This window comes from Eleutherodactylus coqui, chromosome 11, assembly GCF_035609145.1.
Source record: "Eleutherodactylus coqui strain aEleCoq1 chromosome 11, aEleCoq1.hap1, whole genome shotgun sequence".
NCBI classification, from domain to species: domain Eukaryota; kingdom Metazoa; phylum Chordata; class Amphibia; order Anura; family Eleutherodactylidae; genus Eleutherodactylus; species Eleutherodactylus coqui.
Genome location: NC_089847.1, coordinates 11335392 through 11355960, shown reverse-complemented (window position 1 = coordinate 11355960; position 20569 = coordinate 11335392). Strand labels below are relative to the sequence as shown.

Here is a 20569-nt window from a genome sequence, read left to right as displayed (position 1 = left end):
TTTTCACCTTAAAAGATTTCAATTTGTTTTTCACTGGAATTGTACAGATAACGGGTCACATGGAGGGGGAAATAAATCTGAAATGATTCAACTCTGTGGGATTTTGTAACGTGACAAAAACCTGGCATAATAACAGGGGTGTGCAGACTTTTTATATCCACTGTATCCCTGCAGTTCCATTGAAGTGAATGGAGTATTAGTGCGCTTCCACAACTAGCTCTCCATTCAGTCTCCCCTTCACTGCGGTGGTGCAGTAACCCAGCAGAGAGGAGGGCAGGGGACACGGGACCCCCGTTCTCAAGATCGGCGGGTATCTCCATTGTGAGACCCCCACCAATCAGCAAGTTAGTCCCTGTCCTGTGGATATCCTGTGTACAGGGGATAGCTAGTAATCTTAAAAATTATTTTCAACATCTGCGTCAAACGCTTGCAACTTACAAGTGGTACCTAGAATACAGAAATCAAACCGCATTTCAGAGAAGTCTGACATAGTTAATAAAAGTTTTAAAAAGTTGTGGAAGTTTACAAAATATGTTATGACAAAGCAAGTTTATAAGAAATTATCAAGAGGTGGGTGACGCTTTAGTATCATCAATGGTTAAGAGGTTTTCCAATTATTTAAAATTGCTTCTCACCTCTCTCTCCTTCCTGGTTGCTGCTGACCAGGATATGTTGCTGCTGCAGCCAATCACTGGCTATAGATGGTCATTGGTGTGGTCAGTGATTGGCTGCAGCAGTCACATGGCCTGGTCAGCAGCAACCAGGAAGGACAAGGCGGTTGTGAAGCAATTTTAAGTCATTAGAAAACCCCTTTAAATTTACAAATATTGTGACACTTTAGGCTAGAATCCAGCCCTTCCTCATTTTTATCAAAGTCGCAGGAGGGCGCTTCCACTGTGCTAATGAAGGCCGGACTCTTTGTCTTTCAAACTTTTTTGGTTCCACCGCTTGTTGAATATAGAAATCTAGTCAAGGGCATCTAAAATAAATTGCTTTTTGGCTAAATATAGAACGTGTCTTAATTCCGAGGACTATTTCTACTCTGCCACAGATATAGATTTCCTTATGGTAGATAGATATACCCTCTTAATTATAAAAACTCCTGACCGTCATCTGACAACACGACAGGTGATACAATCGCTCACACGGGCTTGTTGGGATAGTGCCACAAAGTGACGCAGGTCTTTGTATGTAAGAAAGCTGACGTTTGTTTGAGGTCCCTTAAAGGGACATGAACCCCTAAATGCGTAATTTTTCCAACTGTTCCCAGCCATTTTTGGAAAGTACCTGCTAATAGTGTTAATATGAATCATCCGCACGATCACGATCGCTACTTTACGTCCCACTGATGAGACTATCATGAGCAGCTTTTGAACGGTGATTGATTTTCACCCATTTAAATAAAACTTTTTTTTTACACTTGGCATTTTTATTTTTATTTTTTCTCCTTTTGTATCCTGATTTTATTCATTGATGTCGTAAACAGATTTAAAATGTATCCTGAGCATCTTTAGGGAACTCATTTCAGTCAAGATGAAACTAGTCTTACCTGAATCAATGTTTTAAGAGTCCCTGTGGTTTGGCATTTTGAATAATCAATCCGTCTCCATCTCTTGTTAATCATGCACATCACAGACTCCGACCCCCGCCTCCCCTTTTCTTATTGTCACCCCCTCGGATACGGGAGTTTTATTGTATATTAACCCTTTCTTTCATGTGACACGAGAGCCCCCTTCCTGCCCCCTCCTGCTTGTAATCTTGATACTTTTTGTAATATTCCCCAATCTCTTTTTCCCATAATTACCGCACGATCATTATATAATCCCACAACAAAGACTCCATTGAGGACCCTGCTTTTGTAAACTATGGGACACAATCCATAATTGCATTTTTTCCTCCTTCCCGCCCCCCTTCCCTTTTGCTTTGTACAGCAATATAATATTCCATCAGTCACATCCCCACCTTGCATGGCAGTCATTGATTTGCTAATCTACCCAGTGCCCTTAACCCCGTGCCAACCTAAAAAAAAATCTCCCAAAATACCACCAAAAAAGCCAAAGAAAAGAGGAAATGAACTTCTTTCTTTCTTTCTTTGCTAATAAAACTCCCTGCAATGATCTCAGCCCCTTTAAGGCACAGAGTCACCATGATGATTTTTTTTTTTCGCCTGTAAGTTTAATTACTGTATGCTAATTTTCATGCCTACTACGTGATTAATTAAAATCATATTTTCATAATGGTTTGGCAGTGGGTATTGTTTTCAGGGTTCTCCTAAATAGTTCATGTAAATATAGTCAGATTTAATGGAGAGGAATGCAAGATGGCATGGCAGAGGGTTAACCCCTTGGTGCCTGCAATGTACAATATGCGAAGGATAGGGATGGGGGGGGGGGGGGGGAGGTGGGTGCCTGCTTAGAGAATACATTGCAAACCATGCCACCCCCCTGGCAGTGCAGGGGTGTGTGCCTGCGATTGGCACCACAGAGCTCTTATTTACATTAAATCCGCCACAAGGTTACAGTGCAGATGAGCATCATTTGATCGCTGATGACTTGTCTTGGATGCAGGGAGCTGAGACTGGTCCCCCCTTCTGCTTAACCCTCAAGGGGACAGAGACACAGGAGTTTCCCAAATAGTTTCCAGCAGCAGGTAAGGGGGCAAGTCTGCTCCAGAGTATGCTTTCTTCGTGTGCCCCCCAAATGTCTCCCTGTGCCACCCCTTGCAATCAGGCATTTGTTTTGCAACACAGACACAGATGTGTTTAATAAGTCAGCATCAAGGTCAGTGCATTGTTACTTGCAGGGAGGGCAGGGATGGCTGCAGCAGCCCCCGGTGCCAGGGCTGCTCTTCTTCTTCTCCTTCTTATGGCATGGAGGGCTCATCAAAGCTTAAATGCCGCAAGAGCTATCTAGTTGCTGTGAATTATGCCAAGACGACAATGGAGAGGGGTTTGTTAATGGTACAATGCATTTCACCTACCAGATAGGGGGAGTCAGAGGGAAGGGAATGTCTTATGATCTATATCAATGAACCCGGCTCATTCTGCCAGGAGGACGCACACACATTAGCACCCTCTGCCCAGGAGCTGCTAGGGACACTTAAGACAAGTGGGACCCCTGGCAGCTACCCCCAGGGGCACCACAGCCCCTCTCCTCCTCCTCCTTCCTCCCTTCTCTCCTCTTCCTCCTCCAGAAACATAACATGAACAAGTCAATCATATGGACATGTCTCATTATTCACTGAGCTCCAGCATTTTGCAAGCATCAAGCACTTTGTCCGGGGATCTGTGCTGAACCGATGCAAGGTAAGCGAGGCAGATGGGGGGCTCCTGGGGGTCCTCTGTGATGGGGTCGTCTAGTTTTGCAGAAGTATTATTTGTGCATTTTTGCATTACATTCTTGTGTTGTGCAGGGGCCTGCTGCGATGATTATTACACTGGATATAGTATAATTAAATGGCAGTGACGTTGGCAGAAGGGCTGTCATGGAGCAGAAGCCATTGAATGGCGCTTTAGGCTGGAGAGAAGCCGCTGGAGGTGCCCGGTGCCCCTTTGCTGGCTTGCTGGTGCCCAGGGTTGACACATTGTAACAAGTTGTCCTGTTCTCAGCTTCCTCTCTGCAGCTCTGAGGATGTGAACTTGTTGGGAAAAGTTGTCGAGTCTTATGGCTGGTGCAGAGAAAGTTTTGGAGAAGTGGCCCCGGTGCCCCCTGTGTGCCCAGGTGCCTGCTGCTGGGCTGGATGTGGCATGTGCCAAACTTGTGATGCCTCAGAGACCTGCCATTTTGTGTTCTCATCGACCTCCCCCTTGCACAATGCTGGGAGCAAGGCAAGTGACATTCAGGGGAGGCTGCAAATGTCAGGCTGAAGCTCTCAGGTCCCCAGAGGTGGCAAGGGCTGGAGCACCTGCCAGACGGTGCCATACAGTGCAGGGGCAGGGAGAGGGATGGGTGGCCGCAGGGTACAAGGATGCATTAGCTGAGACACCAATAGAATTATATTTCCTTATATGCCCTGCTGCTGCTGAACCTCTTGGGAGTCCAACTATCATTTATGATTCTCACTGCTACACTGTAACAAAATTGGTGTGTTTTAAGAGGTTCTGTAGTTGCTTGGGGGAATTCTACTACCTGGAAAGTAGCCACTTAGGACTTTTTTTTAGGAGGATGCAAACATGGTTTTGCATAGAGAGGGTTCACAAACTACTATGTAGGGTTTATTGCTCTTGGAGATGATGGTGCAGCATAGATGTGGGCATGTAAAGTGCCCCTTATGGTATAGCTATAGGGTGCTGTGTGCCTATTGTAGAAGGAGGATTTTGGATGCATTCAGCATGGGATGTAGTGAGTGATGTGGGACTTGCAGGGTGACTGTGTGTCTGTGTCAAGTCCTTGCAATGAGGGATTGCAACCTGCCTGTTATCAGCTGCTATTAGGCTCATTAGAGGGACCTGCCAGGGAGGAGACTGCCATGTCCTCACCCTGGTGTTGTTGTGCAGGCAGGAAATGGATATTTAGTACAGTAGATATCAAAATAAAAAAAGCCCATGGAACCTGCAGGAACCAGGATTATAACCCCCCTCCTCCCCATAAGCAGAACTCCTAGCAGGGAATGGCTTAACTGATGAGCCGCTCACAGAGGGACTGGGTAACCTTTCATCCCATTAATTCTCCTCCACGTGGGAAGGAAGTTGTGTTGGGGACATCTCCACTTTCTCTGGGTCTTTCCAAGTGAAACAGAATTTCCTTATAGCGATCTAAAAAAAACTGATACAAATGCAGCACAGCAGAAATGAGTTTGTCAAATGTAGCACAGCTGAGTTTGCAATCTTATTACAACCCCTGTTTGTTTTTTTTTAACATGGCACTGTGGGTAAATTTTGCTCTATTATATTGGTGTTTACACGTTCAGCTCTGCTACATCTGTATATTTGTAAATAGATTCCATCCTTGTTTTATATACAATGTGCAAACATATGTCTGTATCATAACACTTGTTTATAAATATAGTATAGGTGTATATCATGTAGATTAACCCCTTCTCCCCCTTCTATGTCCGCACGCTCTGCCTTTAATTTCCTCCCAGGCATAGATTTTCCCCAGAACGAATGGCAGCTGGATGGATTTTCCAGGGAGCCTGTTATGCAGAATGGATGCATATTGTCACCCTCATCGCCGACTGACGGGAGGCCATATTTTTAACTGTTGTAATTGGAAATTATAATCCTCTCTGTGAATATTTTGTCCTTTTACCCCCTCTCCTTTTTTTTTACCTCTTGCATTTCCCCTTTTCCAAAGTGCTGTAGTAAATCCCTAGCTCTAACTCTTTGAGTGCTGCAGCCTTGTGCCTTGCAATTGACCCTGAGTGTCTGGACTTTTAAGGAATGGCTTTAACCCCTAGAGGCCTGCGGCCTTGTATCATTTTGTAAATTGAGCCGTCTGGGGGTTATTGGGGGGGGTTCTTTTTTTTTTTTTCCTGGTGATGTTGCACTAAGGGTTAAAGTTGACAGCTCTCTCTGGTGACAGGGTGGGCGTGTAGACATGGAGTGGGGTCTTTCAGTCAGGGGAGGATGAGGCTGGGGGTGGGAGGGGTAAGTGTGGTGTCTGTGTTGGATATTTTAGGTTTTCCCGCTTTTTTTGCAGTGCACTTGGAAAGCCAACAGGGGCAGCGGTTAGCAGTGCAGACCCCAACCCTTCACACTACAACCCCCCCAGAGAGAGCAATCGCCTCAGCAACTTTCCCTGACAGCCTGGAGAATAGGAAGTTTCCTGTCACTGCAGGGATTTAGTGAAACTGCAACTTTTTTTTTCAAAATCTTCCTGGTGATTTCCACTATTCAGCCCCAGTGATGCTCAGACCCCAAAAATTAGCAGACAGGGTATTTATAGGAGAGCGAACCACAGGAATGGCAGGAAAATACAAGTTCTATATTTATTGCAGATTGTTTTCTCTCAGGCGGGGAGGTGACGACAGGCCTCACGCCTCCATCACAACAAGGGAGATGCCTCACATTAGACCTAAGAAATTCGGGGGACTTTCTCCTTTTTGCCTGCAGTGTTGGCTCTTTTTCAGCTTCTCCCCTGTCAGAAACATATACATTTATATCGTGCACTCAGGGCGTATCTGACTCTGCTACATATAAACTGGTCAATAATTGGATCACGTTTTATAATCATTTCTGTGTTCGTTTATTAATGTTTTAATTGTACACATTGCTGGAACTAGATGTGTGTATATGTATATAAACTGTAATATATATACTTACTGTATAGCGTACGCATCTATGTACACAATGTGCGCAGATATATATATATATATATATATATAAAATTTAAGTATATACATCCATACATCATGCACATGCACTCTTCACTTCGATATATAGATATATTGTGTGTACATGTGTTTATACACTTAATATACAAGTACACTTATTGTATACTGTATGCTTTTGTATATACAATGTACGCATTCAAATATAATTTGGGTACACTATTACATGTATACACATATATACATCCATGAATCATGTATATGCACACTTCGGTATATATATATTTGATTCATATATACGTGTACACATATCCTATGCTATATAGAATCATCTATGTACTGAATACCAAGTACACATTTGTTCATATATATAATTTATCTATACATTACATGTCCATAGGTACCTACACTTTTACATATTCATCTGTGTACTGTATACCCCATATATAGGTTTATTCATACAGTATATTCTAGAGCATTTATGTACGTATTGCATATTCATGTATGCACACATTTTTATATAGACATCAGCGTACATCATGTACACATTTATTCATATAGAATTTATTACAAATATATTTGGACACAATATACACATATAGACACGCACTGCCATATATGTACATATATACACGCATGTAAATACTACATACACAAAGAGTGTGTTATGTGCACATATTTTTTTAGATATACACAAAAATGCACTAGTGTGTATGTAAATGTATGTATGTGTGTGTGTATGTGTATATATCACCGCACACACACTTATATGCGAACATTCATACATGTGTAGGGAAAAACACATAGATTACAATACAATACGTATATACTCTTCTACATAGGAATAGTTGCACTTGTACATACATGAGCTTGTACAAAATATGTATATATTTACATACATATAGAGTTGCGTGAATGTATTTTTATAAGAGTCATATTTAAGGTTGCATTTTATTACTGAGTGTGTATGAGTATAATATTACATCTATAGTTGACTGTGATAGATAGATATGAGATAGATATGAGATAGATAGATATGATAGATATGAGATAGATATGAGATAGATAGATATGAGATAGATATGAGATAGATAGATATGAGATAGATATGAGATAGATAGATATGAGATAGATAGATATGAGATAGATAGATATGAGACAGATAGATAGAAAGATAGATAGATAGATAGATAGATAGATATGAGATAGATAGATAGATATGAGATAGATAGATATGAGATAGATAGATATGAGATAGATAGATATGAGATAGATAGATATGAGATAGATAGATAGGAGATAGATAGATATGAGATAGATATGAGATAGATAGATATGAGATAGATAGATATGAGACAGATAGATAGATAGATAGATAGATAGATAGATAGATAGATAGATAGATAGATAGATATGAGATGGATAGATATGAGATAGATAGATAGATATGAGATAGATAGATATGAGATAGATAGATAGGAGATAGATAGATATGAGATGGATAGATATGAGATAGATAGATAGATATGAGATAGATAGATAGATATGTGATAGATAGATAGATAGATAGATAGATAGATAGATAGATAGATATGTGATAGATAGATAGATAGATAGATAGATAGATATGAGATAGATAGATGTCAGATAGATAGACATATAGATATGAGATAGATAGATGATAGATATGAGATAGATAGATAGATGATAGATATGAGATAGATAGATAAATAGATAGGAGATAGATAGACACATATAAGATGGATAAGTAGATATGAGATGGATATGAGATAGATAGATGATAGATACAAAAAGACAAATCCCTATTAATTATGCAGTCATTTTGTTTTTTGCCATCTTCCAAGGACACTTCTTTCACCTTAGACAGGAGTGCGGCCACCTCTCCGGCTTCTGACCCCTCATTATTTCCTCTGCCATTTTTAGCATTGGAAACCATATACTGAAGCCCATCATGTCCTGGTCCAGCACCAGTGACTTCTGGCCTCTCCTGTATTCTTACCCATTAGTGACCCCACAACTCCAACATTACTTTTGACTTTTCTCTTTTGTAAGTATTTAGTTTGGAGACTTTTGTCCTTTTGGACGCTTTGTCTGATCTGACCCTGAAGGCTATCATTTGTAGATTGCAAACTACTTTTGTTTGATTGTTCTGTACAAGTGATACATTATTTGTTACCTAGTCAGTCTTATTATTTGTTACAATGTATCATCTGATGCCACAGTTGTGCTGCAAATTAATAGATGTCTATTGTATTCCTGAGTATAGGAGATTATCTATCTATCTATCTATCTATCTATCTATCTATCTATCTATCTATCTATCTATCTATCTATCTATCTATCTCCTATCTATCTATCTCCTATCTATCTATCTATCTATCTCCTATCTATCTATCTCATATCTATCTATCTATCTATCTCCTATCTATCTATCTATCTATCTCCTATCTATCTATCTATCTATCTATCTCCCATCTATCTATCTATCTATCTATCTATCTATCTATCTATCTATCTATCTATCTATCTATCTATCTCCTATCTATCTATCTATCTATCTATCTATCTATCTATCTATCTATCTATCTATCTATCTATCTATCTATCTATCTATCTATCTATCATACTGATACTGGATATTTCTAAGAAGTCAACCCCTTTTATTGCGATCACCGTGAGTTTTTTTGTATTTCTTTTGAGTTTTATCTTTGTAACTTTTTAGATGCATCAAGTGATTTTGGATGGATTTTTTTGCCTCATACCACCAGGTGCCAATCCGTGACGGTAGTGCCAACGTGAACCCTTGTCTATCCTGGCATTTTCGTTTTGTATTTACTATTGTTACCTTCTCCATAAATCTTTCAATGACAACTCCTATTGGGTCGGTAGAACTTGGGTAGAGTAGTCCATATGTAAAGTTGTCAATCTTTAATTCCTATTGCAAGCGCAGCGCTCTAGTTACTTCTAAGGGGGTTAACCCCTTTTTGGCCAGCTGAAACTCAGTGGTGTCTCACGGGTTAAGATAAGGGACATATACGCAGCGGTGACATCACCATTGACACTCGTCCAGGGCAGAGGATGGTACTGATCACTCATCTGCTACTACAGCCCCACTCCCTGCTGAATGCTGCGTGCTGCCCGGGTTGCCTTGTAATATATTATTATTATTTTTGGATTACATTGGACCCGTCCGGCCATCAGATTGGTTTGGAGCTGCAGAACAAAGTGAGTACAGTAGGATCTGTGAAGAAAATGAAAAGTGCCGGGCAGGATCTCAGAACTTTCTTTGAACTCCTTTATCCTTGTGGTTGTATGTCCTTTGCTTGATTAGGATCAGGGGGACGGGTTCTAAAACAGTCGTCTTCAGTTTCCCGGGACTACTTTATTATTTTTGTTTTCATTTTGGGCCTTTAATGTAGAGTAGTTCTCGGTTCTGGTTAATGTTGCACAAAATCATAACCGCAAATATTTTAGACTAATTTTTGATACATTTTTTGCTTTATTTATGTATTTTATATGGAAATGTTGTATGGCCCATGTAGGACATTTTTAGGGTGCATTCACACTCCATTGATTTGCTGCAGACTTTGGTGCCGATCCAAAACATCAAAATCCACAACAGAATCTGCAACAAATCAATGAGGTGTGAATGTACCGTTACTCAACATATCACTGTGACGAGAGCAACGCTGTGTTGTAGCTTATATAGTTGATGCAGAACTATAAGCCGCTGTATATTCACATGTAGCAGAGCTGAAATGGCAATTTTGGAGTTAACCTACAGTCCTGTATGAAATAACGCAGAACAGTGTGATAGCCCAGTGAACTGTGCCCAATGACATACTCAGCTCACCTACATCTGTATGCATATACACTATTTACAAGGCATTTAGAATGAGTTAGTTATGTATATAATGATGTAGCCATAGCTGATAATTCTTCATTGCTTAATGATGGAGTGGTTGCAGAGTAAAACTTTGCACAGTGGAGCTGAATTTGTCATATCTCTCTCTTCTACACCTTGATTCGGAATAGTGCATTACGCGGCTCTAGGAAGGAACCACAAATAATCGAGTCGAGTTGGCTCTGCAACATCTGTATATACTGAGGCCTTCTAACAAGACCCACTCGTCTCTCTTGAGTGACAACTAAGCTCGGTGATCAGAGAGTTAATCAGTTGAAAGAACTTGTATTATTTCATCACCAGCGAGCAGGAGATGATCTGTGGAGCTCCGGTGAGGTCCCCCATGGAGAGCCGTAATCCTGCCCTACCTGCTCCCGTTCTGCTGGGTCTAGGTGAAGCTTTAATAGAGACATTTCCTGTTCTGTGCATCATTTATGATGTGGTCTATGCAAAATCAATGTTGATTGCTGCAAGCTATAATTTGCTCCATTACTAATCGGATTGTGTTTTTCATATATTCATACCAAAGCAAAAACTGCGCATCCTGAACGATGGCGACGGATATTCCTATTATTTAGCGAGACCTCTAACTTCAATAATCAGAGTGGCCCCTTAAGAAGGATTGATATGAGAGTTGTTAGTGGAGGTCCACGGTACGTTGTAGAAGTTAAAGGTTTTGTGTGTCTGGAATGACCCCATCAAGTGGAATCATTCCCCAACCCAAGAGCGATCCCATCTGATATCCTAATGCCTCCATCCAAGAGTGACCCCATCAAATATTATAATCCCCCTCAACCATGAGTGACCCATGAAATATCATAATCCCTCTCACCCAAGAGTGACCCCATGAAATATCATAATTCCCTTCACCCGAAAGTAACCCCATGAAATATCATAATCCCCCCACCCAAGAGCGACCCCAACAAATGGCATAAAACTTCCATCCAAAAACAACCCAATCAAATGACATAATCCTGGCATCCCAGAGCGACCCCATCAAATATCATAAAACGTCCATCCAAGAGCAACTCGATTAAAGTGCATAATCCCGCCATCGACCCTATTAAATGGCACCATAGCACCCTCCCCAAGCTATGTGCCCATTCAAAGTGTGTATTCACATTTTTTCCCTCTGTGCCCCCACCAAAATGTCTCAGCTCTAGAAAACACTATTATTCTTGCCTTTTCAAATGTGAGCCCATGAAGACGGCATATCATCTCTCCGTACACCATCAAAATAAATCTGCCCCCATTAATCTATCAAAATAGGATACTTGCTCTTTTCCATTAGTGACCGTACCAAAATGTCATATTCCCATCCCAAATAATGCCCCTATAAAAGAATCATATCCACCCCCCCCCCCTTCCTTTCCATTATTGGTCGTAATATCACACTAACCTCCCCCGCCTTCATTACTAATGACTTATTAAAGTTACACATGTCGCTCTTCTCCTGTATTCACCCTCACAGTGATGCATACCCCAATAATGGCCCTATCAGAATACAATATCCCCCTCTCCATTAATGGTCCTAGCAAAATACTATATTGTAACACAAATATATATTTCCCCCATTCCAATATTAACCCTTTCAAATTAGCAAACCCTCCCCAATATTGACAATATGAAATAACATAATCCCCTCCCCAGTAATGATTAAAAAATCACATTGCTGCCTTCCGAATATTGTTCATAGAACAAACAACATGCCCAAACTCCTCCACCTGCCCTACTAAAAGAGTAGTCCCAGACTTCGGGGATTTTTTTTCTGCTTTATGGACACCATGATCTGCTTCTTGCACTGACAGCGGTGCTGGGAATCAGCTGATTGGTGGGAATCCTGAGTGGCGGAACTCTGCTGATCATCCATTGATTACCTACCTAAATGATAGGTCATTAATAGAAAATCCCCAAAGTCTCAGACAACCCCTTAATGACCTATTAAACTAGCATATGCCCCTCTTCTCCAATTGCTCTCAAAATGATACATACCCCCAATAATGGCCCTATAAGAAAATCATATCCCTCCTCCTTTTCCAGTAATGACCCGAACAAAATAGTATTTCCCCCCCAAATATTGGCGCTATCAAATAGCATGCCTCCCAGTAACGGAGAGAAACACGGAAATGGCATCCTTCCCCTTTTCCAGTGTTGACCATATTAAAGTAACATAATCCTCTCCCCATATATATATGTGTGTGTGTATTAATGGCCATATATATATATATTACCACTACTATGTGCATATACTGTGTGTGTATATATAATACATTACATTAAATATTCTCCCCAATAATGGCCACATATATGTGTATGTGTGTGTATATATATATATGTATGTGTTCATGTATGTGTGTGTATGTGTGTATATATATATATATATATATATATGTGTATGTGTTCATGTATGTGTGTGCGTATATATATATATATGTGTATGTGTTCATGTATGTGTGTGCGTATATATATATATATATATGTGTATGTGTTCATGTATGTGTGTGTGTATATAATACATTACATTAAATATTCTCCCCAATAATGGCCACATATACGTGTATGTGTTCATGTATGTGTGTATATATGTATGTGTGTGCGTATATATATATATATATATATATATATATATACACTGTGTATTCTTACCTCCTGCTCTCCAATATTGGTCATATCAAAATAACACCACAACACACTTATGTACTCCGCCATCACTAATAATGACCCCTATTATATTCCCATCATCTCCAATATCAGCCTCAAAATATTGCATGCACCCCCCCCCCAATAATTTACCTATAACTTAATCATATCCTCCCCCCTCCTTTCAAGTAGTCAGAAATCAAAATCACAAGCCCCTCCAATATTAACCCTATAAAAGTCATATCCCTCCCCTTCTTCAATATTAAGTATCTATGAAGTATATCCGAATATCAGCCTATCAGCATCCCCCTCTCCCCAATCTGCCCTAATGAATGAGGCTGCTCGCACGGCTCCTCTTCTCCCCTCTCTCCTTCGCTCGGCTGAATATTGCTGCACTCTCTTTTATAGAAAAGTTAATTATGGAGCCAGTCAATATTTTTTCTTACTAGCATATTCTTTGCATTTAAGTGTTTGCCCGGGCAACGGCAGATTAATCAAAGTGTTTTAGGCTAATTGTTGAGCAGGTGCATTAAACAGGAAATAAATGCATGCATTATAAGGAAGGGGCTCGGCACAAAGACAACATCTGCACTTCAGGGGCTTCTGCACATTTCTGTATTTATTTCATTAGCTTCTATCTGAGACCTTCCAATCTATCAGAAATATTCCAAAAGGTGCAAGTGACCGTGCGGCTGAATCTTGGGGCTGGCCCTTTAAATGGAGATCCGTAGAGTTGGAGTGAGCGCAACATGGGGAAATTGTTATTCCACTCTAGTGCAATCCATATCTCACCTATCAAAGGTTTCCATGACAATCACGCTATTGCATACAGTAACATTTGTGATTCCGATGCAGAAATTATAATATTTTAGTGGCAGGAGCTTTTCTAATAGCTGCACCCATTGGCTGGCGGTGTTTGGAGGCTGGGAGAGGCTTCCTGGGTCTGTCTTTGGTGTGACATTTAACATGCTGATTAATGTATATGAAGCGGCAATTGTCTCTGATTATCTACATCTATTGATTAAACCTTGATGGACAGATGCTGATGTAGTGGAGCTGAGTTTGTCATCTGCACCTTGAAATCCTATTCAGTATCCGGTTCTGCTACACATCGGGATACGGAATGTTATAGATTTATCACGAAAACTTTTTTTTGAAGTTTAAAAGTTTTTGAAAAATATTTTTGAATTCCATTAAATTGATCATGAGGCCGCGGGATTATTCTGGAGCGCCTGTTATGTCTCCTACTCTGCGGGATGACAAACCATGGGAGCAGTAGATGACTCGTCATAAGGGAGGCATGACTTCCATCTGGGGTCGTCACCTGAGTGGCGCTCAACCCAAATGAATTCTAGACCATCAAATGCCAGATTTATGGAATATTCCTTAAAGGGAAGGTGTGATCAGGAAATGACCTATTTATAAATCAAATTTGTGTTAAATATATTTGTAAAGAATTTTTGGTGATTTTATATTTTTATTTCCAATGTGACAATCTATATCATAAACCAGGATAGACCACTAATGCTAATAATAGTCTGACACAGTAGAGTAAACTTGCCTGACATCTCAGGCAGGATTACAATGCGAGGTCACACCTATATATAGATTACACAGGATCAACAATTCAGAGTAAGCATTGGGCACAGATGACCTCTTCCCCCGCCCTGCACAGGTCACAGCGGAAGACTTGAACACATTTTTTTAAGATTTTTTTTATGATTCTTTACGTTGTTGCATGGTATATTATAAAATCAAATCCTAAAATCCTACAGTTCTTACACTGACCCCTAAAGGTCCTTTTACACGGGACAAATATCAGGCACTTAAGTGCACAACAGTTGTCCCAACTATTATTTCTCCTGTGACTTATGGAGTGATGATTGCTCAGTTAATGGAAGCAGATCGGGCTGAAGATCGCACCAGCCATCTACCTCAGTTCACAGGCAGGATTACACTTAGAGGTGACACCTCTATATAGATAACACACGATCTGCTATTCACAAAAGGTGTCACAGTTCACCTCCTCCCCCTCCCTGCAAACTGCCCACTAAGCCCAAATAACAGTCTGACACTTCCTGTTTTGTACAGAATGCTTCTCAGAAGTCATCTCATTATCATTAGGGGCAAAATTACAATGCAGGTTCACCCTTATGTATAAATGACACAAGACTCACCAATTAGTGATGGAACAGCTCACCTCCTCCCCCTCCCGCACAGCTCACAGAGCATAATTAGAACAGTCTCCCATAGAAGTCAATAGGTCCCCTCCTAACCGTTGTGTCTGTGGCCCATGAGGATATAGTCCAGCTTGTCTGTAAATGTTGTTAACTGCAGCTCAGACAGAACGGCGCCCCCAGAGTCATGTAAATCATCTACAGTCAGAAAATAAAAGCAGTCGCTGATTTGCTGTGGATTTTGTAGCAGATCTGCAGCACATTTCACCCCTTTGGTTTGAATCCAAGTAAAGGGTTAAAATCTGCCGCAGATCCGCACCAAAATCTGCATCAAATCAGCGCCATGTGAACACGCCCTATGGGTGCAGTCAGACTTCCGTTGGGGACGTCACTTATAATTTAGTCTCTGTATTCTATTTTTGGTGCAGAGAAGCGGAGCTAAAATAAACGTTTCCGTTTTTTCCCCATTGATTTCAATGAATAAAAAAAAAAAATATTTTTAAAACCCATTGAAATCAATGAGAAAAAAATGCAACCCGGAGACGGGAGTATCAGTGGCAGACTTAATAGCAGTGTGAATGCGCCTTAACATGGCGACTAAAAGTATAATAAGTGGATAAGGCTAAATTCACACTGGTGGTTTTTGTTTCCGTCTAGCTGTTCCGGTGTGGGAGCATCTAAACGGAAAGAAAACGCTTCAGTTTTTGTGCCCATAGACTTGCATTAAGACTGAAGACCTTCACTTTCAATCCGTTTGTCAATTTTCTGTTGTCGTTCCCCTTTTTAAAGCCGTCCGTTTGCTTCTGTTTCTCATTTCCGCCTTCTTTCCATTTAGCTGCATCCACAATGGAACAGCGAGACGGAATCAAAAAACGCCAGTGTGAACTGCCTGAAATACAGTGTACTGCAGTGTATCGTTTACCTGTGACTTATCAACAGTATCAATGTTTTCACTTAGTTGAAACAATGTAGCAATGCTTTGCCAAGTATTATATGATGTGCAATAATTGATCCTCTACAATCAATTGGCTGCATTATTTCTCTTACGGACTATATAAGTATGTTTTGTTCCTATTTTATGATCAACTTTTCCAGTATTTCTGAAGTTTAGGGTTAGAATCTGTGAAGTAGTCTGGTTTACAAAAAAATCATTTTTATATGTCATATTAACAATTGATGTTAATTGTAAGGCCATGGGGTGTCCTTAGTTAGGACCCTCCTCTATCATCCAGAGCAGGGAGCCAATATAAAGAGTGTCTTTCATTCTACATTTACATGGAGAGGTCCTTTAGTTCAATGACAGACGTGTAATGCTTCATCTCTCCTGTGGCGGTGCTATAGGGAAATGAAACACTTTTTTTGCAAGGATCCTTCGCTGATCACAGCTGATCTCTGGGACTTTCAGCAACAAAACCCCTGTGTTGATACCAGTCATGTCCCCCATCCCCAGTTTGCATAAGTCATGAAATGCCACCATTACATTTGCACCCAGGATTTCTCCTGGGAGGATGACCACCATTCTCCAATACTGAGCAGTGCTATTAAAGTTTAGATTATTTGCAAAATTGCTTCAGGTTTTGTAGTTGATACATTGGACCAACACATTTGGTTGCAAAAGTGTACACTTCCTTTAAAGGGGGTTTCTAGCTCTAAATGGTTGATGATCTATCCTCAGCTGATCAGTGCGGATCTGGTGATCGGAGACCTAAGTATTAGTGTATGGAGCCAGAAGCACACAGCTTCATGCACACTGCAGTTGTCTGGCACAGTATTGTAGACATAGTTCTCATTGAAGTGAATTGGAACTGTGCCTGCAATACCGTGACAGGCCACTGCAGTGTACAGAGCTGCAGGCTTCCGGTACACATCATCTCCATGCACAAGTACACCAGCTAGCAAACAGCTGTTAAGCATTGGACCCTCACTGATCTGCTATTGAAGACCTATCCTGAGAATAGCTAATCCATCATTTAGAGCTGGACCACGCCCTTTAAGTCAAGCTTTCTGTACAGAGTCTTTCAGAATCGGCACTGGAAGAGTTAAAGGGGTTCTCCAGTTGCAAACTATAGATGGGCCTATCTGTAGGGTAGGCCATCAATGGGTCTCTGCTGATCAGCTTTGTGCCGAGCTTGTGTTATTATGCACTGAGCTAATTTCTGCAGGAAGTAGACAGCTCTATTCCAGCTGCAGTGGCCAGGCTTGGTATTACAGGAAAAGTTCCTATTTACTTCAGGGGCAATTTGGCCTGCAATAACAAGCCAGACCACTGCAGTGGGGACGAAGCTATCTACTTCCTGCAGGAATTATCTCCGTGCATGGGCAGACCACTCCTGCAAACAGCTGATCAGCGGGGGTCCCGAGTGGTGGACCTGCAGATAGGCCATTAATAGTTTAGACTGGACAACCCCTTTATGGAGATGGAGAATCCTGGTCCCAGCTTGTGATCTGGACTCTCCCAATAGGCTTGGATGTAGCGGAAGTCTTTATATTTGGATCCTCGGAGACAGGTAAAGGGGACTACAGGTAAAGATGTCAAGTGATAAATATATTATGAAAGTTTTTTTTTTTTTTTTTTAAATCTGAGATTTTGTTTTACATTTTTATAAACTAAAGCAACATTTTTTGTGTACGATCAGAAGTCCCCTCTAAATAACTGTTTCTGGCAACACTGGGTGTAACCAGCATGGATGCCATTGCAGTGGCTGTTGACTTGCTTTCTGAGACTCCTAAATGGCAGATCTGCCTGGGCAATATGATCCCATTGTTATCTACACAATACATTTGGGAGATTTTGCAGCAGCCCTATTGAAGGGATTTTGCAGGCAAAAACTATTGGTGGCTTATCCTCAGGAAAGGTCATCAATAGTTAATTGCCGGGGACTCGCCGCCGATAAGCTGATCGTCCGGCCAGCTGTCAGTCAGTGGGATGGACTTGATCATAGGCGACGGGAGTGGAAGTGCCCATAGCTGACTTCGCTCCCACTGAAATCAATGGGAGCTGAAGCTGCTGTTACCCTTCTGCATCCATCCCCAGTGCAGGAGTGTAATAGCTGGCTTCAGCTTCCACTGATTTCAATGGGAGTGAAGCCAGCTAGGGCACTTCCGCTCCTGTCCCCTATGACGGCACGTCCACTCCTCTGCACTGACAGCGAGCCAGGGGTCCTGAGTGTTGGGTGATTAACTATTGATGACCTTTCCTAATGATTGGTCATCCATAGTATTTGCTCATAAAACCCCTTTAAAGAGATTGCGGCAACATGCACAACCCTTCCCCAACTGCAGGACCTAGAGTGAACCACCAATTGGCCCGGGTCCGGCTCTTGGCACCTTCGGCAATCAGCCCCTTTTGCTGGGAGAAGCCTATGCCATCCAAGCATCTCCCTTGCAGCGGCTACTACAGGGTAATCATCAGATGAATGGCCGTACTGTCATACAAAGAGGACACAAGATCTGCCAGAATGGGAGATGCTCTTACTGTGTGGTTCTCTGTTCTGGGCCATAGAGGGGGTTGTGTCAGATGCAGATGGCTGATTGTCCCAGGTCCGCTCTCAGCACTCCTGGAAATCATCTGACTATTCTAGGGAAAGCTGCGGTGACTACAGGAGAACTGTAGTATTACAGGACGGCAGAAGGTCCGCCAAAATGGGGGCTTCTCTTATAAAGCAGCTCTCTGTGCTGGGTCTTCGAGAAGGGTCCCTAGTGGGAATCTCTGCTCTTTGACATTCATATGCCCTAATAGGACTCTTGACACAACCCCATTTAAACAGGGGTTGATCAGTTGTAAATTAATGATGGCCTATCAGCAGTAGATTGATGGGGGTCCATTGCCTGGGACTCCCACCAATGAGTTGTTTGCAGGGCCTATGTGTGGGAAGCCGGCAGCTCTGTTTTCACTGCAGTGGCCAGGCTTGGTATTGCAGGCCGAGCTCACATTGAAGTGAATGCAAATTTGGCCTGCAATACCAAGGCTCGCCACTACAGTGTGAATGGAGCTGTCCACTTCCTGCAGAAATCAGCTCATTGTTTGAAGAGCTGATCACTGGGGGTCCCAGATGACAGATCCCAATCAATCTATTAGTGCTGGCCTATCCTGCTGATAGACCATAAGTAGTTTACAACTGGACCACCCTTTCGGGGGGTGTTACACAGCATCTGATATTTAATTCTACAGTTTTTACTGTAGCTTATCTCCTTGTGTGGTCCTTTCTATGAGGTGTAAGTAGGGGTTTCATAAGTCTACACCCCCCCCCCCCCCCTCCCGCTCTGCTTTTTTTGCTTTGCGCTTTAAATGCTTTTTTTGCTGGAAATCTAAAAGGAATAAAGCAGAAAGTAGAAGAAGTGACTCTGCAGATGTCGGCGCTCCCTAAAAAGTTTCTTCCCGTCGGCTCCGCCGCTGAGCGTCTTGTTAGCTCTGCAAGGATGGGAAGAGGCTCATAAAATGACGGAGAGCGGCTTCTCAACCTTGTTAATTTGAGATAATCAACTTTTCACAGACTATTAAGAACTGTCGCTTTAAGATTTTGCTTTAACGCTCAGACAATAAAGTCCGCCGATACTTGTAATTAACAAAGACTTAAAGTAAACACAACGTCTCCATCTTTAATAACACTTTGTGTTCTTTTTGTGGCGAGGAAAGTGGAGCGTTTTCCTGAATAAAGCCTTAATTGGATATTTTTATGTTAAATAAAGTCATTTTTAGCGCTCCTCTCGTAAGTGTCAAGAAAGCGATCCAAATTATGCATATATTTTTTTTTTCTTACCGCTCTAAAAATAAAACAATGCTGTAGGGGCTTCGAGCCATCTTCTGTCATAGACAAGATAGAAAACATTGCAATCAGCCTGACAAGTCGTATACTTAGTCCCGGTCTCTGGTGATTTCAAATGACCAAGATGCTTAACCTCTATCTGCAAAGCAAGGGCCGAGCCGGAGAGGCTGCCGCGCGCTAACGAACGCATCACGTCCCGGGGAGGCTTGTTTGTGGGTAAGTGATATGTGTGCCCAGATGTAGCAGAGCTGAGTGTGTCATTTGGCATCACATTGTGAGATTGGTAACTTGACATGGGACTGCAGATAAATTGACTGCAATGCCATTAGGACTTCAATAGGTAGGATCTGTAATCGCACCTGAGCGGGGCGCGTTAAAGTATCCTCGGATTGGACGGTCCCAACTTGGGCGATTATTACTTTTTCTGAATTATTTATTTTCTATGGCTTTGAGCCCCCCGTGCCCAAAACTATATAAAAGTAATATACTCACTGTGGCGCCAACCGCCACTTTGGCACCACGGCATCTGATAGGCAATGTCACCGGCCAGAAGGTCAGGTGACATCCATAAACCTATCATGTGAGCTTCTAATGTAGAAGCCCTGAGGCAGGTTTACAGGGCGTCACTGATGACATCAATGTCCGGCCTCCTATTGGCTGCAGCGGTGACCTAAGTCACTTGGCGAGAGTTTTTTTTTTTTTTTTTCCAATACCTTATGTGTCCCTCCCATTGCCACCAATGTGTGCGGCTCAGAAAACTCCTGTGCAGATAGAAAACCCGCTTGGTCAGA

At 41.7% G+C, this 20569-nt stretch overlaps 1 protein-coding gene across 4 annotated transcripts in view; it reads left to right on the top strand.

The window, feature by feature from the left end:
* Positions 1-3060: 3060 nt before the first annotated feature.
* Positions 3061-20569, top strand: part of ZNF536 (zinc finger protein 536) — a 558339-nt gene continuing 540830 nt past the window's right edge. For all 4 annotated transcript variants that reach the window (XM_066584153.1, XM_066584152.1, XM_066584155.1 and 1 more), the window contains exon 1: positions 3061-3304. The gene's annotated coding sequence lies outside the window, so the exon portion shown is untranslated. The remainder of the gene's footprint in view (positions 3305-20569) is intronic.